General features: G+C 49.5%; 1 pseudogene; it reads left to right on the top strand.

Moving 5' to 3' along the window:
* Window positions 1–26,549, top strand: part of LOC141175766 (fatty acyl-CoA hydrolase precursor, medium chain-like) — a 70,060-nt pseudogene that overhangs the window by 19,333 nt on the left and 24,178 nt on the right.

Here is a 26,549-nt window from a genome sequence, read left to right as displayed (position 1 = left end):
CTTCTTAATATCCTCTCCTGAGTTTTGTCGACCCCTAGGTGTCACCCCAGAAGATGTGAATGGGCCATCTAGCACACTCCTTCTATATGACCCCAGGACTAGCAGCTGTTCCACTATCTCACCGCTCCTTAGTTTGGCCACCCAATATAACAACTCCCCCTGAACTGCAAAGTGGGGGAACCTGGTGTCAACCCCCAGCTCTTGGGCATCCCTATTACATACAGTAACCTGGTCAAATGCCCCCTTTAAGGTCAGGTCCCAAACTTGAGCAGTCCTAAACTTCTCTCTGAATACATATAACTCAGGGAGGTCGGCCTCCTCGGTCACTGTCTCGCCTTCATCGCCGGCAAGGACGCATAGTGGGAACTCATCCACTTGAGACTTCGTTGGGGGTTCTTCTCCAGGGACCTGGCTTTTGCTCACGCTATTTAGTCCGGTTCCCTTCACCCACAAGTCCCAAAACAAAGAAAAATCACGGCCCAGTATGACGGGATGCATGAGGTCCTTAACCATCCCGACCTCTTTGGACTGGGCACCACAGTCTGTTCCCACTGTCACTGTGGCCACGGGGTAGTCCTTGGCGTCCCCATGGATGCAACGAACGCCCACAGTTTTGGAAGGGACCTACTGGTGGGAAGGTAGCTCTGATTACCAGACTCCCAGAGTCTAACAGCCCAAGCACCTTTTCTCCATTTATGGACACGACACACATCTGCGGATCCTCGCTGGGTCAACAGTCTACACTGCAGGCTGGATACGCATAATAGGAACCTCATCTGCCTAGGCTGCAGTCCATGGGTTCAGGGGACATATGACACCGGGCGTATACGTGTCCAGGGTTGTGACTCCGCCAACAGACTATATCCTTAACAGTCCTTGTGGCACTTTCACTGGAAGTGGGACGCCCCCAGTGGTGGCTCTAAACCCCTTCCATGGTGAACCCACCCCCTTTTGGGTATCCCAGTATGGAGCAGTGATTATATCCGGTTTCCCAAGGGATTTCTCAACCACCTGGTACCTCTCTATCAGGCTAATGAAGTCATCTGCGTTCTGAGGATCGCCCTGGGCAACCAAAGTCTGTACCGATTTGGGAAGAGAGTGCATGAATCTATCAATCACCACCCGCTCGACCATCTGGGCCAGAGTGAAGGACTCTGGTTGCAACCACTTCTGAACGAGATACAGCAGGTCAATCATCTGCGAGTGAGGGGGTTTGTTGCTGGCGTATGCCCAGTGGTGGACTCGTTGGGCTCTCACTGCCATATTCACTCCCAGGTGTGCTAAGATCTCTGTCTTTAGCTTGGCATCCTGCAGTGCCAAGTTGTAATATGTCTTTTGGGTTTCACCCGACAAATATGGCACCAGAACCTCTTCCCACTGTTCTGGTGGAAGTCTCTTCCGATCAGCCACCCTATCAAAGACTGCCAGAAAGGCTTCTACATCATTCCCGGGGGTCATCTTCTGCATGGCCAGTCTTACCGCCTTCCAGATGTGTGAGTCATCAGTCGGCCTTTGGGGTGGGACGGTCGCTCTGCCCTGGATGGCGTCCTCCAGAAGCTGTATCTGATGTTGCTGCTCCTGCTGGTGCTGCTGCTGCGCCTTTTGCTGCAACTGGATCTGTTGTAGTAACAGTTTGGTCGTCTCTTGTTGAGCTTGCTGCTGCTGAAGGATCAGCTGCTGCTGTAGCTGCCGGTGTTGCTGTAATTGTTGCAGGTGCTGCTGATGTTGCTGCTGCTGGCTCTGGACTAAATGCTTAATTAGCTCCTCCATGTTTCCGGACATCTCCTGGCTGGCTGACGGTCTTCACCCAGGACATCCACCATTCTCTGTGGCAGGTACACGTGTTCCTGGATCTTTGCCCGTATTCTCCACCAACTGTGGTAACTCAACTTGTTCGGCTCTCCAGAAGCAGACACAGGACACACGGTTTGGGCTAACTTCCTGCTGGTTTATTCAGTGGACTAAACTTCAGCAGTGTCACATAAAAATAAATAGACCTTCTCGGGGTTAACGGTAGAAACAAAAAGATAAGGTATGACAGAGTCCAATATTAAGCGAGGCTCTGCCCGCTGCAGGTAGCACAGTGAAGTCTTGAGCAACACCAGTCCTCCGATGTTGCTCTCTGGTTTCACCAAAACACAGCCTGGAGACTTCACTCTCCAGACCACACGCTGACTGACCATTAAACCCTGCTCAGCCACACCCTGAGGGGAGGTAGGGGAATGACTTCCCTCCCATCTCTATGTCATTCCCATAAAACCACACACACGCAGAAAGTTTGTTGGTTTTAGTTCATACAGGCTAGCAACCTGCGTGACACATACCTCCCCTCATATACAGTACAGACCAAAAGTTTGGACACACCTTTTTATTTAAAGATTTTTCTGTATTTTCATGACTATGAAAATTGTACATTCACACTGAAGGCATCAAAACTATGAATTAACACATGTGGAATTATATACTTAACAAAAAAGCGTGAAACAACTGAAAATATGTCTTATATTCTAGGTTCTTCAAAGTAGCCACCTTTTGCTTTGACGACTGCTTTGAACACTCTTGGCATTCTCTTGATGAGCTTTAAGAGGTAGTCACCGGAAATGGTTTTCACTTCACAGGTGTGCCCTGTCAGGTTTAATAAGTGGGATTTCTTGCCTTATAAATGGGGTTGGGACCATCAGTTGTGTTGTGCAGAAGTCTGGTGGATACACAGCTGATAATCCTACTGAATAGACTGTTAGAATTTGTATTATGGCAAGAAAAAAGCAGGTAAGTAAAGAAAAACGAGTGGCCATCATTACTTTAAGAAATGAAGGTCTGTCAGTCCGAAAAATGGGGAAACTTTGAAAGTGTCCCCAAGTGCAGTTGCAAAATCTACAAAGAAACTGGCTCACATGAGGACCGCCCCAGGAAAGGAAGACCAAGAGTCACCTCTGCTTCTGAGGATAAGTTTTTCTGAGTCACCAGCCTCAGAAATCGCAGGTTAACAGCAGGTCAGATTAGAGACCAGGTCAATGCCACACAGAGTTCTAGCAGCAGACACATCTCTACAACAACTGTTAAGAGGAGACTTTGTGCAGCAGGCCTTCATGGTAAAATAGCTGCTAGGAAAGCACTGCTAAGGACAGGCAACCAGCAGAAGAGACTTGTTTGGCCTAAAGAACACAAGGAATGGACATTAGACCAGTGGAAATCTGTGCTGTGGTTTGATGAGTCCAAATTTGAGATCTTTGGTTCCAACCACCGTGTCTTTGTGCGACGCAGAAAAGGTGAACGGATGGACTCTACATGCCTGGTTCCCACCGTGAAGCATGGAGGAGGAGGTGTGATGGTGTGGGGGTGCTTTGCTGGTGACACTGTTGGGGATTTATTCAAAATTGAAGGCATACTGAACCAGCATGGCTACCACAGCATCTTGCAGCAGCATGCTATTCCATCCGGTTTGCGTTTAGTTGGACCATCATTTATTTTTCAACAGGACAATGACCCCAAACACACCTCCAGGCTGTGTAAGGGCTATTTGTCCAAGAAGGAGAGTGATGGGGTGCTACGCCAGATGACCTGGCCTCCACAGTCACCAGACCTGAACCCAATCGAGATGGTTTGGGGTGAGCTGGACCGCAGAGTGAAGGCAAAAGGTCCAACAAGTGCTATGCATCTCTGGGAACTCCTTCAAGATTGTTGGAAGACCATTTCCGGTGACTACCTCTTGAAGCTCATCAAGAGAATGCCAAGAGTGTGCAAAGCAGTCATCAAAGCAAAAGGCGGCTACTTTGAAGAACCTAGAATATAAGACATATTTTCAGTTGTTTCACACTTTTTTGTTAAGTATATAATTCCACATGTGGTAATTCATAGTTTTGATGCCTTCAGTGTGAATGTACAATTTTCATAGTCATGAAAATACAGAAAAATCTTTAAATGAAAAGGTAAAGGTGTGTCCAAACTTTTGGTCTGTACTGTATTATACCAGTGACTGTCACATGGCATACTGGGCTACTGGGTGCTACAGCATCAGCCCATAAGTACTAGAACAAAGGAAAATCTCAACAGATAACAAGCAACAAGTCCTTGACCATTCCCACTTGTAGAGACACGAAACCGCAGTCTGAACATATGTCGACTTGAGTCATGTGATACTTCTTGGCGTGGATACACCTTACCCCCACCCCCTTCCTAGAGACTAGCACATGTGGAAGTGTGGCACATGCCAGGGTCACCAAACTCATTGAGTCCAGAAGTCCCATCACTTGGACGCTGTTCACACTCACTGAGGCCTTTCACCAGGATTTGGAACTGCACTGCAGGCGGGGTAGATGAAATAGAAGTAGCGCCAGCCATGGACAATTGGCTAATATATGCCCCGAGCACGACACCTCCAACAGACAATGGCACGAGGTTTACCCCTTGAGAACCCGGCTCTGACTCCTCCTAGGTCTTTGGGCACCCCTCAGACATGTTCTTGGGCCCCTTCTTTTGGGTCTCCCAGAAAGCTGAGCTCAGGCTCCCTTGACTGCTCAAGGTGTTCTCCATGGCCAAATATCTTTCCACGATGCTCACAAGGTCATATGCATTCTAGGCATCTCCTTGGGCAACACAGCTTTGCACAGATTTATGGTAGTGAGAGAATAAATCAGACCACCACTCTTTCCACCATCTCTGCTGGAGAGCAGGTTTCAGGCTGCAGCCAATTTTGCACCAGATGTAATGTAGCGCCGGCGTCCCTGCCCTCTGCTAGGCAGGGACGCTGTTCCCCTCACCTCTCTGCTCCGTGCCCGGCGTCCTCCTCCCGCTCTGCTGGCAGCGCGCGCTCCTTCCCGGCCACTGTGCTTAGGGCGCGCGCGCTCTCTCTCCCTCTTAAAGGGGCCGCGCGCGCCGTCCTAAGGAGTCCCCGGCCAATGGCCGGAGGACTTCACCATATATAAGGCACCTCCTCCAAAATGGAGGTGCCCGAGCAATGTTGTTGCACTGTTCACTACTCTGCTTCAGCCCTCAGGTCCCGTTGCCAGTTACCTGCCAGATACCTGCCAGATTCCTGCCAGCTTGCTGTCTTATTCCTGCCTGATATTCTGCTACCTGCCTGCTAGCCTGAGGTCCGACGGTCTGTCTTACAACTCCTGTCAGTCTGTCTAAGGACCAGCTTGCCCGCTCACCTGGGAGCGCACATCAGCTACCTGCCTGCTTGCCTGAGGTCCGACGGTCTGCCTTCCAACTCCTGTCAGTCTGTCTATGGACCAGCTTGCCCGCTCACCTGGGAGCGCACATCTGCTACCTGCCTGCTAGCCTACCTGGAGGCTCCGCCGTCACGTGCTGTGACCACCTGCCTGTCCAGTGACTCCTGCCCGCTCACCTGGGAGCGCTCATCTGCTGCCTGTCTGCTAGCCTACCTGGAGGCTCTGCCGTCACGTGCTGTGACCACCCGCCTGTCCAGAGACTTCAGCCCGCTCACCTGGGAGCGCTCATCTGCCGCCTGTCTGTTGGTCTTCCTGGAGGCTCCGCCGTCACATGCTGTGACCACCCGTTTATCCAGAGACTCTCGCCTGCTCACCTGGGAGCTCACGTCTACCATCAGCCGCCACAGGTCATACCAACCCTTTACCCAGAGACTGCCCCGGTCACTTGCCGTGACCATCTGCCCGTTCATCCAGAGACTGCCCCGGTCACTTGCCGTGACCATCTGCCCGTTCATCCAGAGACTGCCCCAGTCACTTGCCGTGATCTCCTGCCCGTTCTTCCAGAGACTGTCCCGGTCACCTGCTGTGACTGCCTGCCTGGTCGCCACCCGCTCCCTTACAAGGACCGCCCCCTTGTATAGTAGCTCAGAGGTTCCGCCTCCCAGACCCGTTACATGTAACAGGTTGAACATCTGGGACCGGGGAGGCTTGTTTTAGAAGCACCAGAGGTGCACCTGTAAAGTGCTCAGGGCAGTAGTCATAGTTGAGGGGCAATTGTTCTCCCACACCCTGGCACCCCACCCACAAATAAACATGGTCCCAGTTTCCATGTGCTGTGGATGTAGTGCATAACACCCACTTTTTTGACTGGAGGCCACCGCTGTCTCCATGATCCAGTCCAGGAACAGCCGCACATAAATCAGAGGACACTCTCTTCATAACCAACAGTTCAACTTTACTTTAGCAGTCCATGTTCAGTTGATGGTACTGTACAGTACGTTTCCATGTTCTTTGCATGTGCAGCCTGAGCTATCCCTTCAGTTAATGGCTCTTACGGCCCCTGGGATACTCCACCCAGCTCCACAGCTCTCATGACTCCGATCTGGCCTCCTTCACACGTCTCACACTTCAAAATGTCTAGTTCTGGCCATAGGCCCCAAACCTTGCAGGGATGTCCACAGAAAACAGTGTCCATCGTCCTCATGCTGCCCGAACAGTCTGTACTTGTTCCTTCCAGCCCTCTGGCCTTGAATGTTGCTAACACTTTATACTCCAATCTAATCTCCAACTATCGTTATCTGACTAAAACCAGGAAGTCATTGCCTTTTGCTAGCCCTAACCCCTCCCACTTTGGGCTGTACCAATCATCAACTGTCCCCTTTCTCTGTCTGCCCCATCAGTTGGTTGCTGGGCAAACTTCACACACACACACACACACACACACACACACACACAAACAAGGAAAAAAAGTGTTGAAAAAAGTTAAAATATAACCTTTACTAATAAATAGATAAAATATACCAAATATAAAAAGTCACAACGACCGTAAGTGCAAACAGATACTTGCCACCGGTATTAAAACATGCACTACCCTAAACAAATAGGGGTGTTTTTATTGTCCAGGTCATTCAGTGGCATAGGAAAATACCTATGATGTGCCCACATAGACAACTGACAAAGAGATGGCAAATGTAGGTAGAACAGCTATGAATAGCAAAAAACAAAATGAGAACCATATGTGACATGCCATGGTTAAGTTTGAGAGTCCACACTTTGATTCAATAATGGAACAGTCTCACCACTTCAGATGTCGGTTCAAGGTGTTGTTCTCATCAGCTCACAGATCCGAGGCATTACATAACCTCAGCCACCAGCTGTATATAGGACACCACTCCCGACTCATTTCCTCACATTAGTTGATCATCAGGGGAGCTAAGAGGTGGTGTGTCATAGTCTGACACCGGTCATACCAAACATACAGCGCAACTTATGGATAGCAACTGTCCTCATTATATCCGGCCAAGCTCATTAGCAGCCGTCACGTCACTTCCGGTTGCGGCACATTCACTTCCGTTCCATGGAACGCATCAACCAGCAATGACACGCATGCGTCACATCCGGTGCGCACTCACTGAAATCCAAACGAACCGGGTAAGATGCAGGTAGTAAGAGTGATGACAACCACATGGAGTAAACAGTAACCATGTGATCACATGCTTAAGATTAGGGAGAATGGCACCAGCATATCAATCTCACTAATGGTCATCAATGCCAAGATACAGAGACTGCCAACCAGGGAAGCATTCGGTCGGAGCTCCGGGACTAAGCTATATGCGGTGAAGTATACCTTAATAACACCACACAGCACCCGTATTGTTAATGGCAAAGGAAATAGCCACAGAATAAGTTGAGTCAGCAGGCAAGAGGCAATACAATGTACATAAAAGAAGTCATGTACCACCCAAAACAAGGGGGAGGTTGGGACAAATAAAAGGAATTCAAAGAGAACACATCAGAGCAGGCGGACAGAGAAACAGGGATAGGCTGTTGCAGGGACCGCAGGTGGTGATAGGAAAGAGGAAGGAAGGCGTGTGACAGGCCCTAGTAAGGTTCTAGCCACACAGCTCCCTACCTGACAATTGGAGGTTGGCCCCCTAGGAACCTGCGCAGATGGCACCCCCACTCCGCAGCGGCTATCCCCACACTCCTCACCCTAAGTTGTCCCTACATCTATAGAAAAGACCTAAAAGACAGCTGTTCGTTCAGACCATACAGGGGTTACTGTCTATAACTTATAGATCCATTTAGTTTCTCTCTGCAGGATCAACTTGTCCCAGTCGCCTACCTTAGGTGGGACAGTTACTTTGTCAATCCCCATGAATCGCATAGCGTCCAGATGGTCTGGATGCATAGTGTTCACATGTCTTGCTATGGGGGTATCTCTTTTCAAGACAATATCTCGCTGATGCTCCCCTACCCTTCTCCTGAGCTCTTTTTTGGTTTTCCCAACATAGTCAATATCACAGATGCACGTGGCCTTGTATATTATCCCTTTGGACCTGCAGTTGATGAAGTGTTTTACTACAAAATCTCACCCATGACATTACTTGTGAAATTCTTGCTCTGGATCATTGACTTGCAGGACACACATCCACTACATCTAAAGCTACTTTTTGTGGAACTTTGTAGCCATCTGTCTTCGTGGTGGCTAGTGTAGTGGCTATGAACAAGCCTATCCTTCAGAGATCTGCCTCTTTTGTAAGTGGTTTGGGGCACAGAGCTGACTATTGTGCCTATGTCCTCAACCATCTGGAGGATTGGCCAGTGCTTTTGCAGTATCTTATGAACCACATGTGCTCTGTTGGAGAAGGTAGTGATGAGCCTACACATGCTGTCATCCTCTCTTGGTTTAGGAGGTGGATTCAATAAAGAAGTGCAGTCCCTAGCCACCGTCTCCCTGTATGCTCTAGACACCACCTTCCCTGGATATCCCTTCTCATAGAACCGTCTACGTAGGTCAACAGCCTGTTCCTCAAAAGAAGTGTTGTCTGAACAATTCCTACGGACACGCGTGAACTGTCCTTTGGGAATTCCCTTCTTGAGGGGGGAGCGGGTGGTTGCTCTCCCACCTCAGAAGTGAATTTGTCGCAGTTGCCTTCCTAAAAGTTTTGGTCCCTATCAGTCCACCATCCCCCTTTTGGATTAAGATGTCCATCTCAAAAGTAAAGTGGAGATTCAAATTGTTAAGATTAAGTCTCCCAACAAAGTCTTCAAATTGTCTCTTGTCCCCTTTCCACATCACTAGGACGTCGTCGATATAGCGGATCCACAGTAGTACACAGTCACTCTCCTCCACAGGTGTGTCCCCAAAGACAACGGTTTCCTCCCACCAGTCCAGGTACAGATTAGTGTACGACGGGGCACATGGACTCCCCATCGCCGTACCCCTGAGCTGGTGGAAGTACTTCCTATCAAAGAGAAAGACGTTTCTTGACAAACAAAAATGATGGGCCTCCAGGATAAACCTGTTGTGTCCATTGTATTGTCTGCCCCTCCCACTCAGAAAAAACTGGACTGCCTCAAGGCCCCTCTCATGCGGTACTGTAGAGTATATTGATTCCACATCAATACTAGCTAACATCACATCGGGGTCCACAACCATGTTCTCCAATCTTCTAAGAAGATCAGTTGTATCACCAACAAACAAATTCAGACCCGTCACAAACGGCCTGAGCACCCTGTCCAGATACACGCCCAGGTTATGAGTAAGATTATTAACCTCTGATACAATAGGTCGCCCTTTCAATGGTTTTAGTCCTTTATGTACTTTAGACAGACTATAAAACATTGCTATGACTGGATGGCTTGGACAAATGAATTCTAACTCTTGTTTACTGAGAACACCATCATTCAGGGCCTTCCTGGCTAGTTTATGTAATTCCAGGGAAAATTCCTTGGTTGGATTGGTGTCCAAGGTACATAACAGTCTTTTTCTTTAAGCAATTTAGTACACATTACATGGTAGTCACCCATGTTCATAATCACCACATTGCCGCTTTTGTCTGCCGGCTTTATGATTATGGAGTTATCTTTTTCAAAGGCCATCAGGGCTTGCAGTTCCTGGCATGTAGGATTGTATGTGTCCCACACTGGTTGTCTCCCCATGTCTTTTAAATCCTTAGTGACCATGCTAAGGAAGACATCAATGGGGCCGAGGTCATACTGAGGGGGGGCATTTTGGTAGTTTTTAATTTGAGGTCTGTAAAGGAATCCTTCCCTTCAAGATTAGGGTTGGGATCACTAAGATTGAATAGAGTCCTAATGTCCGTTAGCAAGTCATCCCATACTCCAAATTCGGCACAAGTTTGATTGTCATTCCTAATAAAATGCTTACGCCACTTTAATTTACGGACAAACAAATTGATGTCCTTGATAGTGTCAAAAGAGTCATAGTCGGCGGTTGGTACGAAGGTCACACCCCTTCTCAACACTGCGATCTCCGGGGCTGTAAGGTCCCTAGAGGACAAGTTGATAATTTGGGGGTTTATTGCGGAACTAGGGGGTTGGTCAGATTGAGCCGGCTGCACAGGGGATATCCCTCTTCTAAAAAATGTGTTCTAGGGGGGGGGGATCTCCTGAAATTATTCTGTCCCCTACCACTCCTACCTCTCTGTCTGCCTCGTTGACATTTAGGTCTTGCCTCTAACTCCGAGAAGTCTGTGTCCGTCGATGACAGGTCTGTGTCCGGATGTCTAAAGCCCCTATTCGTTGGAAAAGTATAGGCCTTATTATCCTTAAACTCCTGCAGGTCCCTTACAAAGAATTTATACTTGCTTTCCTTCAGATGATATTGGAACCTTTCCAATGTATTCTGAAGCAAGGTCTCTTTTGATATAAACTCAGGTTCTAGAGAAAATTTTTTAGTTGTCTCTAATTGCGTTTTAAGAGACTCATTCAGGGTAGCCAGTGTTGCTTTTTCTTCTTCTAATAAAAGTCTCATAAATCTAAGGGAACTCTCTGTTGCTTCTTTTTCCCATAGACTTAGCAAACCTGGATTATTATACCTGAAAGAGGGCAGCAATGTGATGCGGAGGTTTCTAGAGACATTACCTGCCATGATATAATTGTCTCAGGTCTGCACCTCCCACCATGACGCAATCTGTTGTTTATAGATTTTTGTTAGCTCTTTGAAGGCGGCAGAGAAGGTGGGTGTGTACTTTTTTGGGGAGAACGTATATATGCATATATAAAAAATACTATTTTGCTGTTTCCAATTTATGTGGTATGGCTGGATTTGTGTCGTAGGGCATCGACACTAGTCAGTGGGCAACAGATGCAAGAGAGGTATTTTCTGAATGTATGTTCTCCCAAAAAAAGTACACACCCACCTTCTCGGCGTGGAGAGATAGGCGTGGTAGGGGATGCACTTAATGTCCCTTGGAAGAGACGTTGAGGAGGGCCTCATAAAAAAAATGTTCCCTTTAGAAAGGAGCGGGTCTCCTATACTTGTAATGCCCATGCACTAAGTGTATGGGCTGACAAACATTTACCCCTGGGGGGTATACATGAACATACTGTATAACATTTTTTTTACGGGCATCATAAACACCCTCAAAAAAATTATGTGGGTGTTGCATCACGGATCACGGTCACCCTGGTGATATGGTGCTGGAGGATGAGGAGAAGGAGGAGGACAAGAGCAAATAGCCAAAATCAGGAAGCGTATACCCATGTGTGGGTGTGAAAAGCTGCATGGGAATACACCTCCCAAAAAAAGACACTGGATTTGAGTTTATGTTAGGCTGCTATCATTCGGTGGTGTTGAGAAGTCTGGCCCAATCCAGCCCTTGTTCATTTTTATAAGAGTCAGCCTTTCAGCATTTTCAGTTGACAGGCGGATGCGCTTGTAGCGCCCCGAGGGCTCGGCCGCTACAGGGGTATTGCACCTCAGACCAGAGGTGTGATATTCCACTCCCGGGTAAGGATGGAGTATGGACCAGGGCTCAGTTAGCTGCATACAGCACACACACCCCATTTCCGAGGGACAGCTCAACAGTGCTCCCACTAGACAGAAGTGCAGGCACGACCGACTATGTCCCTGCCTGGAGTGGGGAGGGGGGTGGAACACCCAGTGCTGTAGGGGCAGATAGGGGTTGGTTCCTGAGCGTAGACAGGAGCTCATTGGTTGCTGGTCACCTGGGCTCATGGTCAGAGGGAGGTATAAAAGGTGGGCACCATCTTAGAACAGTGTTCAGTCTGTGAGGAGAGGAGAGCTGACAGGGAGCAGCAGCTCAGGCTGAGTGCTGCTCCAGAGGCAGGCCTAGAGAAGAGGCCAGAGCCTGAGAGGAGAAGGAGAAGTGGGCCTGGAGAAGAGGCCAAGGGAAGGAGGAGAAGACAGAACAGGAAAGAAGGAGAAGAGAGAGAGGAACAGAAGGGCTCAGGAACAAGAAGGTGGAAGGGACCCTAAGAACCCACGAGAATCCAGGGTGCAGGGTCAGGCAGATTAAGGGTACCGGATCCCAAGTTGGTGGAGGAGAAACAACCCTCAGCCAAAGACCGGTCGTCGTGATCATCTATTGGTGCGACACCTCATCAAACCTGCTAGGAAGGCACCATATAGGACAGCGGGGAACGGGGCCCATGTTTACCCGCACAAGTCCGCGGCAGCTGGACAAAAGTGGGTCACTGGTGAGGCAGGCCAGAGAAAGGATTAAAGGGGGTCCTGTGCCATGCTCCTGAACTGCCTGGGAGTTGACCGAGCCCTCACCTGGTGGACGCAGCACGGCTCAGGCAGTCATTCTCTGCAGAAGTGACTTGGATATTAACCGTGAGTAAAGACCCTGGACTGCAGTACGTTGTCTGTGTGCTTTTTCGCTCCTCCGGCACTACCGGTACTGGGAATCTCACCACCATCACTCCCACCATCCACTACACTGCCCTGGGGCCGCACTCTTCCCGTGGGGAGTCACACCATCCCAGCTGCACACATCATCAGCCCCAGCGGACTGCCTTGCAGCGGCGGTTCCTAATAACCGCAATGCACGGGTGGCGTAGTCGGACATTATCTAAAGTACAACAGCAGACTACCATTGGTCTGACCACCCTGAGCCGCGGGACCGGGCCGCCACTACTACTCCCAGCGTCTCCCTATTGCCCGGTTCTGCATGCCCCACGGCCCAGGGGACGAGTCAGCTTTGGCGTAGTCGGCAGGATCGTTACCCACCCGCCACAAGCTGGTATTGCGCGCCTGAAAAGAGACTTTTATTGTACCAAAGATGGCGCCCGCCCCAGAAGAACGAGTGCCATAATGTGCGCGCCAAAAGACAACAGGAAGCCACCTCCCATCGTGGGCCAGGTCCCAGAATGGCGCCAAAGAAGGAGCCCACCCCCAACAGCCATGAGAGCGGCTGTGGAGATGTCCGTCAACATGGGGGGGCTGCCCCTGAGAGTGATTGTCAGCAGAATGCCCCAGGACCACCCCCTCTGGGGGCGGAAAGAGAAGAAAACTGTGGGGCAGGGCGCGGTCTGGATCAGTCTGGCCAGGCCGCACCCGAAGATAGAGACAGGAACCAGCTCCAGCGCTCTGGCGCGTGGCCTGCTGCAGGCCGAATCCCCATGCAGCTTCACGGAGCTGCTAGCACACCTCCTCAAGGAAGACCCCGAGTATGTGCGGGCTGCGCTGGAGGAGCTGGACCAGAGGATGGTCCGGGCGCAGCGGGACGTGATTGCCGGGTGGAAAGAAGAAATGGCCCGGCGGGCCGTGATCCTGCAGCAGGGGGCGCCGTCGACATCCAGCAGCACACCAGCCACCGAGGGCAGTGAAAGCAGAGCGGAGGCCGAGGACGCCGCCGCGGAGGAGGCCGCGACAGCAGAGGCAGGTAACGGAGACGCCCCTACCCCGAACCCTGGGGCCGCCGACCTGCCCCTGCACCCTGTTGCAGAGCCCAACGTACCTGAACCCGCCGTCGACACCGTGCCTCCACCGCTACCAACCGGTTCCCAGGCCATCGACACCGCCAGCAAGCCCCTCCCCACGCCGTGCCCTCTGACCCCGGGCGTGATCAGCAGACCACAATCGCAGGCCCGGTCGCAAGGCCTAGCGCCCCCGTACACCGCCCGTCGACGGGAGTACTGCCGCCAACAGCTGGAGGTGTTCGAGAGGGAGCAGCGGGAGCGGCGCATGAAACAGGAGAAGCTGCAGGCCCAAAGTGCGGAGCAGAAGATGAAGGCCTGACGAGATCCCAGAGCTGCCCGCGGTCCCCAAGTCACCGGGACTGTCGTGAAATTTCACATGGAACATGGCTGCAGTTTCATCCGAGACCCTGAGACCATCAGCGACGTGTTCGTGACTAGGAGGGATATAGAGAGCCACCTGCCAGAAGGTCAACGAGGGCGGGATCTATATCCAGGAGACGTGGTGTCCTACACCCGACACCAAGGCGTGAAGGGATGGTACGCCCTGCACGTTCACAGAGTGGTAGAAGAGGAGGAGCAGCACTACTCGGACTCTGAGTACCAGGAGGGCCCGGACGGGCCTGAAGATAATGAGGAAGAAGGAGCATCAGGAGGACACTGTTACCAGTGAACGGTAAAGTGGAATTGTACATAGTTACCCGTCAGGGTACAGAGAACTGTGTGGAACTGTTTCAAATTGAGTGTGGTCCCCGTTGGGACTGATATAGGACTGTGTGACTGTTGCCCTATCCCCTAAGTAACCTGGCTGAGGACTGAGAGCAGCCACCCCTCTTCCCTTTAACAGGCTGAGGACTGTGAGCAGCCATTCCCCCTTTTCAACCGGCCGAGGACTGGGAACGGCCAATCCTTTGTATATAGTTGCGCTTCTTAAAGCGCCCCCTACTGGTTTTATAAAAAGAACCGCAACGTCTACCTCAAAGTTAAAATGGACTGTTGCACCTTTAAAAAGAAAGAACACCTGGTCGCAAGTTGCACCGCGGCCATGAATCAAGAACCCAAGAATGTGCTTTAGTTAAAAATGTTTTAGATTTTATATGCTGCTAAATAGTAATGAAAAAGTTTTCTATAATGTCTAGTGAAAAGAAAAGTGTGTCCCATAAAGGGAGTTGAACCGTATTGTCTGTTTCTAATGTAAAAAGTTATTGAAAAAGTTTTGCATGTCCTGTAAATAACTGTTTTTGCTCTTTTTCAGCCCAAGGACGTGCTGTGCTTTACCAGGGGGGAATGTAGCGCCCCGAGGGCTCGGCCGCTACAGGGGTATTGCACCTCAGACCAGAGGTGTGATATTCCACTCCCGGGTAAGGATGGAGTATGGACCAGGGCTCAGTTAGCTGCATACAGCACACACACCCCATTTCCGAGGGACAGCTCAACGGTGCTCCCACTAGACAGAAGTGCAGGCACGACCGACTATGTCCCTGCCTGGAGTGGGGAGGGGGGTGGAACACCCAGTGCTGTAGGGGCAGATAGGGGTTGGTTCCTGAGCGTAGACAGGAGCTCATTGGTTGCTGGTCACCTGGGCTCATGGTCAGAGGGAGGTATAAAAGGTGGGCACCATCTTAGAACAGTGTTCAGTCTGTGAGGAGAGGAGAGCTGACAGGGAGCAGCAGCTCAGGCTGAGTGCTGCTCCAGAGGCAGGCCTAGAGAAGAGGCCGGAGCCTGAGAGGAGAAGGAGAAGTGGGCCTGGAGAAGAGGCCAAGGGAAGGAGGAGAAGACAGAACAGGAAAGAAGGAGAAGAGAGAGAGGAACAGAAGGGCTCAGGAACAAGAAGGTGGAAGGGACCCTAAGAACCCACGAGAATCCAGGGTGCAGGGTCAGGCAGATTAAGGGTACCGGATCCCAAGTTGGTGGAGGAGAAACAACCCTCAGCCAAAGACCGGTCGTCGTGATCATCTATTGGTGCGACACCTCATCAAACCTGCTAGGAAGGCACCATATAGGACAGCGGGGAGCGGGGCCCACGTTTACCCGCACAAGTCCGCGGCAGCTGGACAAAAGTGGGTCACTGGTGAGGCAGGCCAGAGAAAGGATTAAAGGGGGTCCTGTGCCATGCTCCTGAACTGTCTGGGAGTTGACCGAGCCCACACCTGGTGGACGCAGCACGGCTCGGGCAGTCATTCTCTGCAGAAGTGACTTGGATATTAACCGTGAGTAAAGACCCTGGACTGCAGTACGTTGTCTGTGTGCTTTTTCGCTCCTCCGGCACTACCGGTACTGGGAATCTCACCACCATCACTCCCACCATCCACTACACTGCCCTGGGGCCGCACTCTTCCCGTGGGGAGTCACACCATCCCAGCTGCACACATCATCAGCCCCAGTGGACTGCCTTGCAGCGGCGGTTCCTAATAACCGCAATCCACGGGTGGCGTAGTCGGACATTATCTAAAGTACAACAGCAGACTACCATTGGTCTGACCACCCTGACCCGCAGGACCGGGCCGCCACTACTACTCCCAGCGTCTCCCTATTGCCCGGTTCTGCATGCCCCACGGCCCAGGGGGCGAGTCACGCTTATCAGTTATAATTCCACCAGCGGCACTAAAAACCCGCTCTGATAAAACGCTGGAGGCAGGGCAGGCCAGGACCTCCAAGGCATAGAGAGCCAGTTCATTCCACATATCCAGCTTGGATACCCAATAATTATAAGGCACAGAGGAATCACGGAGGACGTTGGTACGGTCGGCAAGGTACTCATCTTCCCAAATTTTGCACTCCTTGTGAGAGTACCCCACGCATCAGGGCCTGTGCGATGGGAGGGTCTGAGAAAACTCTCCCAGAACTTTGCCAGTGTTCCCCTGCCTCTGCTGGATTGAAGTTGTGTCTCTTTCACCTGTACTCCTTGGTTGTCCAACGAACTGTGACCTCTGCTGCCAGCGTTTTCAGATGGGAATTTTTTTAATAGTTCCGCAACAAGGACCTTCTGGTACAGCCTCATTTTTGTAGACCTGTCCGCCTCAGGAATAAGAGATATAAAGTTCTCCTTGTAGCGTGGGTCTAGACGTGTCACCAACCAGTAATGACTGTCACCCAAAATTTTGCGAACGCGAGGGTCATAGGAAAGGCAGAGGAACATAAACTCAGCCTTGCGTGCCAGTCGGCTAACAGGCAAGACTTCCAGGTCCTCACCAAGAGGACGACTAACCATGCTCTCCTCCTCCTCCTCTCTGTCCTCATGCCATCCACTCTGAACAGACGGTATGACAGTAGTGCAGGTATTACCGTCTATAGCGCATAAAACTAGCTCCTGTTCTTTCTCCTCCTCTTCCTCATTGTGACCCAATCCACATTGGGATGAGATGAGGCTGGGCTGTGTGTAATCACCCTGTATAGCTCCTTGCTCCATCTCATCATGCTCCGCCTGCAATGCATCCTCTTTGATTGTGAGCAGAGAGCGTTTCAGAAGACAGAGAAAGCGGAATGGTGGCACTAATTATGGCGTCATCGCCGCTCACCATCGTGGTGGAGTCCTCAAAGTTTTGGAGGATGGTACATATGTCTGACATCCATGTCCACTCCTGAGGTCTTGCGTGTGGAGTCTGAACTGAATACCGACGGCCTTGTTGATGCTAGTACTCAACAACTGCCCGCTTCTGCTCACAAATCCTTCCCAACATCTGCAGTGTAGAGTTCCAATGCGTGGGGACATCACACACCAGTCTATGAGCCGGAAACTGCAAACTCCGCTGAAACACGGCAAGGGCGGCGGAAGCTGTAGGTGACTTTCTAAAATGGGCACACAGGTGGCGGACTTTAACAAGCTGATCCGGCAGCTTCGAGTAGGATTTGAGAAACTGCTGAACCACGAGGTTAAGCACATGGGCCAGGCATGGTACATGTGTGAGCTCACCTCGCCTCAGAGCCGCCACCAGGTTCCAGCCATTGTCACACATGACCATGCCTGGCTGTAGGTTCAGCGGTGTGAGCCACAGATCTGCCTGCTCTTTCAGAGCTGTCCACAACTCTTCAGCATTGTGCGGTTTGTCACCTAGGCATATTAGCTTCAGCACAGCCTGTTGCCGCTTGGCCGAGGCAGTGCTGCAGTGCTTCCAGCTTGTGACTGATGTGGTCATTTCGGAGATGGACGCTGAAGATGCCTCCAACACCAGGTGCAGGGCAGGAGGCATCTTTGCATGCACCATGGACAGGGGATTGGCTTGCATGCACCACAGCGGAAGAAGCTGTGGTGCCACTGTTCCTGGACCCTGGGGTTCGGCCCACAAATTTGAGTTCTTTGCTGCCATGTGCCTGATCGTGGTGGTCAGGCTGGTAGTTTTGCCACCCATGCTGATGCTGGCTTGGCAGATGGTGCAAATGGCCTTTTTGGGGTTATCATCAGAGTCTTTAAAAAACAACCAGACTCGGGAAGATCTAATAGTTGTACTGGAAACTTCCTTCATGCTGGTGTTACGGGGAACGCTTCTTCCTGCCTGTTGGGTGTTCTGCTTCCCTCCCCCTGTGTGCTGCTGTCCTTGCTCTGCATGTCCTCCTACCAGGTAGGGTCAGTTACTATATAATCCACCACCTTGTCTTCCACTTCCGCACCCTGATCCTCCTCCTGACTTTCTGGCAATTGTGTCTCATCATCATCCACCTCTTGTGACACTTTCCCACCTTCGCCTTCGTGTGACCGTGGCTGCTCAAATATTTGGGCATCACTACATGCGATCTCCTCTTGCCCCACTTCAAGTAGATCTGGCAAGAGGCCCGAATCTATAAATGGAAAAGTAAACAGCTCTTTGGAGTGTCCAAGTGTGGGATCAGTTGCTCTGGGCACTTGGCATGGTGGGAGGAAGAACGTTCAGGGTGAGGAATATGCGGTCCAGACTCACGGCTACTGAGACTTGACCGTGTGGAAGACTGGGTGGTGGTGGCTAAGTGACTGGAAGCATTATCTGCTATCCAACCAATAACCTTTTCACACTGCTCTGTGTTTAAAAGTGGTGTTCTGCGGTCCCCTACTAATTGGGACAGGAAGGTTGAGTGAGAAGATGTGGGTATTTTTTGTGGCACAATTTCAGCTTGCCCACAGCCTTGGCCTCTGCATGCACCATCACCATCACATCCAGTTCCCAGTCACTTGCCACGTGCCTTGCCCATTTTAAATGGAGGACAATTGTAACATACCTGGCGGCGTCCTTGCATAGTGGTCCATCTCCCACTGTGCAAGAGCGCGCACTTGATCTCCTGTCCAGAATGTCTCTCTGGCTTCCCTCCATGCTGTCTGTTTCTGCTGCTTAAGGGCGGCGCCCGATCACTTCCTGCTTTTTGTACCTGCTGTGGGTCACACCCCTTGTGCGTCCTCAGCCTATTGCTGTCTGTCACCTGGTATATAGTTCAGCTGCTCCAATCAATCCCTGCCTGAGCATAGTGTTTCATTCAGTGTGTGCTTGCACTCTGAAGGTGCCAGGTCCCGTTCTGTGTTCTCTTGTCTGCCTATCCTGGAGGCTGTATTTCCAGGCCTGTCTGAACACGCTCCTAGCCTGTTCCTCCTGCCTTCTAGGGGCCGATTACCTAGACCCGCTCCTGTATCTTGTCTGACCTGTCTGAACACGCTCCTAGCCTGTTCCTCCCGCCTTCTAGGGGCCGATTACCTAGACCCGCTCCTGTATCTTGTCTGTCCTGTCTGAACACGCTCCTTGCCTGTTCGTCCTGCCTCTCTGGGGGCCGTATTCCCAGACCCGCTCCTGTATTCCGCTGCAGTGTCGGTCTCCTCCGTACACTCAGTTCCAGTCTGAACTCTCTCCTATCCTTTACCTGTTTTGCCTCTATGTCCGTTCCCTTCCTTTTTCTGCAGAGTCTGAACTCGTACCTAACTCCTGCTTGTTGTCTCTGTACTCCCGTTTGTGAGTTTGTGGTCCACTCGCTACTTCACTGCAAGTACCCTGTGGGTATCTGGCTCTGACTTTCCCTTCCTGTCTGTTCCGTGTGAACAGAGCCCTGTCCCCCCTGCTCAGCCTAGCCTGCTCTGACTCCTTTGCTCACCGCTCCGGCGGTTCTAGCCTGCTCTGACTCCTTTGCTCACCGCTCCGGCGGTTCTAGCCTGCTCTGACTCCTTTGCTCACCGCTCCGGCGGTTCTAGCCTGCTCTGACTCCTTTGCTCACCGCTCCGGCGGTTCTAGCCTGCTCTGACTCCTTTGCTCACCGCTCCGGCGGTTCTAGCCTGCTCTGACTCCTTTGCTCACCGCTCCGGCGGTTCTAGCCTGCTCTGACTCCTTTGCTCACCGCTCCGGCGGTTCTAGCCTGCTCTGACTCCTTTGCTTACCGCTCCGGCGGTTCTAGCCTGCTCTGACTCCTTTGCTCGCTGCTCCGGCAGCCTTGCTCCGCTCTGACCCTTTTGCTCACTGCTCCGGCAGTCTCGCTCCGCTCTTATCCTTTTGCTCACTGCTCCGGCAGTCTTGCTCCTCTCTTGCTCACCGCTCCAGGCGGTCTCGTCCTGCTTTACTCTTGCTCACTGCTCCGGCAGTCTCGCTCAGCTCTGACCCTTTGCTCACCGCTCCTGGCGGCCTTGTCCTGCTCTACTCTTGCTCACCGCTCCAGGCGGTCTTGTCCTGCCCTGTTCTCGCTCACCTCTCTGGGCGGCCTCACTCTGCTGTGTTTGTCCGCCACATCTGTGGTTCTGTTCCTGAGTCCCAGTGTGTACTGGGTCCTATCCCGCCTGTGTTCCTACCTGCTAGTGCCTCCCTGTCTGCACTCTAGCTGTGCTTGCCTGTACCCCCCTGCCTGCATACCCGCCTGCCTGCATACCAGTCGTGCCTGCCTATACCCACCAGTCAGTGCGCCAGCCTAATCAGTCTGTTCCTGTGTTCCCCTGTGTGGGTCAACAGCCGTGTCCGGGGTCTGTCCTGGAGTAGCACCTGGTCCCTCTGCTCGGTTCCTCCTTGGTGCACTGGCGTCGTATGCCGTCGTGCGACCCTGGTCGGATCGGGTGAATACCTAGTTACGCCCCTCTAGGCAATCACTCTCCGGCACGGTCCAGTGGAATCACACGCACACGCCGCTCAGCCCGGGCGTGTGCATTACAACAATATCTTCCACGCTCAGCAAAAATGGCTGAATTTGGAGCGAACTTATATGTGATCCGTGTGACGGACAAACCACATTTTTAAATAGCTAGCCTGTAGGTAAATATTTTTAACTGGTGTCAATAGCTTCACTGACACACGGAAAAAAAATTTCAATGGAGCCCAGAAATGGCAGTATTTTCAGCGCAATTATATGTGATCCATGTGACGGACAAACCACAGTTTTAAATAGCTGGATTTTTAGCGCTGTAATATGGAAAGGACCTGGCTGTATTCTGCAGTGCCAACAAGCAAATGGCACAGAAAAACAGTGTTCTCTGAATTGCTTTTTAAACAAATAATGAGGAATAAAATCCCACCAAAAAATTATTCCTAGTCCCTGAGACCTGGGCCTATGTCTAGAAATGTCTAACAGCAGCAGCAGCAGACAGAACTGGAATGGACCCTCTTGTGCTATGTGCACTGCAGTCTGCTATATACCCTGCCTGCCTATATACACTGCCTGCCTGATATCTCTGCAGATGGATTAGTCCTCAGAAGGACTGTTTGTTGAGATGAATATGTGTAATATACTTCTGTTCTACCTACACTACCTAATAAACAAGCAAATCTCTCCCTAGCTCAGCAGCACCTCTCCCTACACTGTCTGATTCCGGAGTGACTGTTACGAGCATGGCGGAGCCAGGTCTAATATAGACCTGATGACGCTGTGCGGCCAGCCAATCACTATACTGCCACAACCAACATGGCTGCGGCATTACAGTGAGTGGCAGGCAATCCCTGCTTGTTCATTGGCTCTGCAAAGAGCACCAAACATGCAGGGAGGGGACCAGAGCTCCTGCCGAGCAACCCCAGAAATACTCGGTGAGTGCCGAGCATCTTGAGCAGTGAGATGCTCGGGCGAGCACCGAGCAGTAGCTAGCATCCTCGCTCATCACTACAGCTGATGCTACTGTTGCAACTGCTGCTGAAACTGTAGCTGCTGCTGTTGAAACTGCCGGATCAGGAGTTTGTTGGTTTCTTGTTGGTCCTGCTCCTGCTGCATATTAGCCTGGACCAATGGCTTAACAAGCTCCTCCATGCTACCAATGCTGTAACAGTTTTTACCCAGGACATTCAATCTTTAAACTGTAATTACCTGGATGATTTCCTCAATACACATAACATTGTGGGTTTTAGTTAAATTAGTGACAAAATGTACAATTGTTGGAGAAAGGTTGAACTTGATGGACTGAGGTCTTTATTCAAACTATGTAACTATGTAACTTGGAACTGTGCTCAGCATTCTAACACTAGCTGTAGGGATTCACGCTCTCAGGTAGGCATTTGGTAGCGTTCACACAGGCACTGGATTCTTGTGTCAAAGCAATGTGACGATTATTTCTACAGGTTGCACAGCACCAAAAACAAAAACCATAAACACAAACTCCCTAGCCTTGTCCAGGCGCTAACTAAACAAATTAGACCCTGGCTACTCACACACTGCTGAGCTAGTCCTAGTTCGGTCAAAGTAAAATGCTATTGTCCATAGCAACCAATGATACTTGCAGTTTGGTGGACACGGCCGATGCAGACTATTCTCAGAGAGAGATTTAAGCTTGACTCTCTCTGTTGCTCCAATACAAATCCACTGTGTTCAGCTTCCCACAGCTGACACTGACTAAGGTGAACACCTAGCCTGGTTATATGCGGAACCAACCAGGTGCATCTAATCAGGACCTGTAGAGCAAGGATTTAACGCTAACCTACCTGGCTTAACTAATATATGATTATTTCAGTGACACAAGTGAGGATTTGTTTGTTTGTTTATTTTTATTTCTATTATCGATTCTGTATATTTCAGGTGCTTACAGGCAGAAGACACCGTGAGTGACATGATCAAATATTACCAAACCTCTTTACAGCTGCCCCGTTCCTCGGAAGATTGCCTGTACCTGAATGTGTTTACTCCGACCGACAGAGACAAGGAATCTAAGTTACCTGTAAGTATCTGCAGTGTTTACGTCTACTAATGCCCGAGGGTCCTCACAGCTGCGTGTGCCCAGTATCTCTGACACCTGTAACATTTAGTGTGTGAGCGATATCTGCTGCACCATATAACACTATATGCAGTTTTCTTTGAAGGTTACCAGCGGAGCCCTGGAAGAATAATGACTTTTCCCATAAATTTTATTCTGTTCCCCTTTCCCCTAGGTCATGGTGTTTATACATGGTGGTGGGCTTCTGATCGGGTACGCTGACATGTTTGATGGCTCCGCACTTAGTGCCTATGAGAATGTAGTGGTTGTTCCCATACAGTACAGGCTGGGGATCCTGGGGTTCTTCAGGTAAAGATATTCACAGTCCTCCACAATTTATATCCTCCTTTATTCATCATTTACCATCAGTACAGGATCAGTAATGTAATGTATGCACACAGCAGAATAGTGAGTGCAGCTCTGGAGTATAATACAGGATGTAACTCAGGATCAGTAATGTAATGTATGTATACAGTGACTGCACCAGCAGAATAGTGAGTGCAGCTCTGGAGTATAATACAGGATGTAACTCAGAATAAGTAACTTTTTATGAAGATTTATTTGATGTATTCTGTAAGGGACAGTTATTGCTTTTAGGCTCTATTTTCCCATCAGATCTATGATTTTTTTTTCAGTACTGGAGACGACAGATTACCTGGTAATTATGGGTTTCTGGACCAAGTTGCCGCCCTTCAATGGATACAGGAAAATATTGCAGATTTTGGGGGTGATCCCTCATCTGTCACTATATTCGGTGAATCTGCTGGTGCCATCAGCGTTTCCGCTCTTGTAAGTTCTATCCAGTAATTGTGAACTTATCATCAACTTATCATCAATTCCCTGGGAAAATCTTCTATGTCTGCTCTTTATTCTTACACATGCATGAGAATTTGCTTGTAGAGCCATCCACTTTCAGTTCACTCATTTTTTTGTTCCATGATGGTTGTTGATAAAATACAAGTCAATGTCCAAAAAATGAGGAAAAAAATCAGAAAAGAGAACAATAAGTGTGTTGAATCCATGGGATAAAGACCACAATAACCTGGATTGTCTCCTGTTCTAGGTGGCGTCTCCTTTAGGAAAAGGTCTGTTCCACCGCGCCATCGCAGAGAGCGGAACCGTAGCTATGGCCAGCCTGGTGGTCAGCACGTCTGAAGAGCTCATCCCCTTCCAAAATGTAATTATAACTCCCCCTATCTATCCCAATAGGAATAACACCGGTGTCTGAGCAGTTACATATTAATAGAAGTTGGCAAGGAGAGTGCAACCGAATAAACTTTACACTCTTTGTAGTTGTGGCCTCTGCTCCTCATTTTGCTGTTTTCACCACACTGTGAAACAAAAAAAAAGACAAAAATAAAATGAGAAAAAAAACCTAGTCCTAAAATGTCTATATGTGATATCTGAATATAAGAACATTTTTCTCTGCAGAAAATATTGGAGTTCTCGGGCTGTGATCTCACCTCCATAAAAGACTGTCTGATGAAGAAATCAGAGGAAGAAATTTACACAATTTCCAAAAAAATGGTAGGTGTCGTGTCTCACTACAACAGTATCGCCGCCCGGGGAACTACATGGACAATGTTTAATATCCAAATTACATGAATTGATCAATTTCTTTTAGTTTTCTATCTCATTTCCTGCTTTTTTAATGTTTTCTCCCCTTTGTTGTTCGAGTTTCTTTTCTTTGAAAGTTTTGAAACAAACAAAAAAAACAACTTTTCAAAACGACAAAAGTATAAACTTTTATTATAGGAAAAAAACAATACAAGAGAAAGGTGTTGTGGGTGATAGCTAAAGAAAGAAGTAGAAGGAGAGGGGACATAGGGGTGAGAGGGAAGTATGCCCAAGAGGTAAAGGAGTCTCAGCTAGCAGAAGAGGGGAGAGTTTGTTACAGAGAATCGGAGGCTGTAGAAGCCTGTATGCGTAGGAGTGGTAGAGCAAAGGGGGTACGATTACTGTAGCCAAAATTTAGCAAGGCCTCCAAGGGATTTTTCTTAAGATTGTGGCCCGTGACTGAGAGAATAAGAAAGTTTACTCTCATCCAGTGTCTGAGCACTTTGGGGCAAAGCCATGATATGTGATAAATGTCACTCTCAGACTGGCATCCTCTGAAGCATCGAGGGGAATAGTTGGGACAGCTTCGGCCACCCTGGCTGGAGTCAAATAGCATCTCATCATTACTTTATATATTGTTTCCAGCATCAGATTATTAAGTAAGCTGTATGTGGTTGAGGTCCAGATCTGAGTCCAATCTGCTTCAGATAAAGTGGTGTCAATGTCAGATTCCTCAGCAGGAGGAATAGGTAAGGTGGTATCTATGGGTAGTGTGGTTTAGATTGGAAAATTCAATGGAAAGGAATTGGCGCTCACAGGATATAACAACGGGATTTTCTTTTATTGATATCTTTATTAAAAAAATCACATTTACAGTTCCATGTGTAACACCCCTTTGAGCCACCTTCGTGGCCAGCGTGTTTGGTAGTTCTCACATCAGTATAGCGCAGTGCCTCCACCCGAATCTTGCTGGGAGTTATAGTGGGATGCAGAAGGGTCTTCCTCTTCTGCCAGGGGTCGACTCGGGAAACCCCTGTACACACTCCATTATACACTCACAAAGAGATAGGGTTGAAAACTCAAACAGGTTTATTGTGGAGGGAGGTAATTGGTAAACATGGTAAGGGGGATGTCAGGTAACAATAAAACAGTATTCACAATTTACACACACATATACAGTACAGACCAAAAGTTTGGACACACCTTCTCATTTAAAGATTTTTCTGTATTTTCATGACTATGAAAATTGTACATTCACACTGAAGGCATCAAAACTATGAATTAACACATGTGGAATTATATACTTAACAAAAAGGTGTGAAACAAGTGAAAATATGTCTTATATTCTAGGTTCTTCAAAGTAGCCACCTTTTGCTTTGATGACTGCTTTGCACACTCTTGGCATTCTCTTGATGAGCTTCAAGAGGTAGTCACCGGAGATGGTTTTCACTTCACAGGTGTGCCCTGTCAGTTTTAATAAGTGGGATTTCTTACCTTATAAATGGGGATGGGACCATCAGTTGTGTTGTGCAGAAGTCAGGTGGATACACAGCTGATAGTCCTACTGAATAGACTGTTAGAATTTGTGTTATGGCAAGAAAAAAGCAGCTAAGTAAAGAAAAACGAGTGGCCATCATTACTTTAACAAATAAAGGTCAGTCAGTGCGAAAAATTGGGAAAACTTTGAAAGTGCCCCCAAGTGCAGCTGCAAAAACCATCAAGCACTACAAAGAAACTGGCTCACATGAGGACCGCCCCAGGAAAGGAAGACCAAGAGTCACCTCTGCTTCTGAGGATTAGTGTTGAGCGAGCACTAAAATGCTCGGGTGCTCGAAGCTCGGGCCGAGCTCACCATGATACTCGGGTGCTCGACTCGAGCAACGAGCCCAATGTTAGTCTCTGGGAGACCCGAGCATTTTTGCGGCGGCACCCCCGGCAGTCTGTAGAAAGCCTAAAAAGTGCCCAAAACGATAGTGACAGTGTTCAAAAGACATGGGGACAGCATGGGCATCGCCCCAGGAAGCATTTCTGAACCCCAGGTCACTGCTGTCAACAACGTGGTCAGAGGTATTAAGCCACTTTTACGGGCTCACAATAAAACGTTCAAAAACGAAACTGAAACGTTTTTTCCTGTGAAATATGTTAAGGAAGTTCCTTTCAAGGGTAAAGACTTGTGTATAAGGTAAAATAAATAACCAAAAACAAAAATACTCCTCCACACCTTGGGCTATGTTCACAAGTAGCATTTTTTATGCTTTTTTGCGCTTTTGTATTGCTTTCAACCGTGACAAATGCATTCA

Source organism: Phyllobates terribilis, unplaced genomic scaffold (assembly GCF_046119375.1).
Source record: "Phyllobates terribilis strain yellow unplaced genomic scaffold, ASM4611937v1 Scaffold_14__1_contigs__length_39327217, whole genome shotgun sequence".
Taxonomy (NCBI): Eukaryota; Metazoa; Chordata; class Amphibia; order Anura; family Dendrobatidae; genus Phyllobates; species Phyllobates terribilis.
Note: the sequence above shows the minus strand (reverse complement) of the source record. Positions and strands in the feature narration are given on the sequence as shown.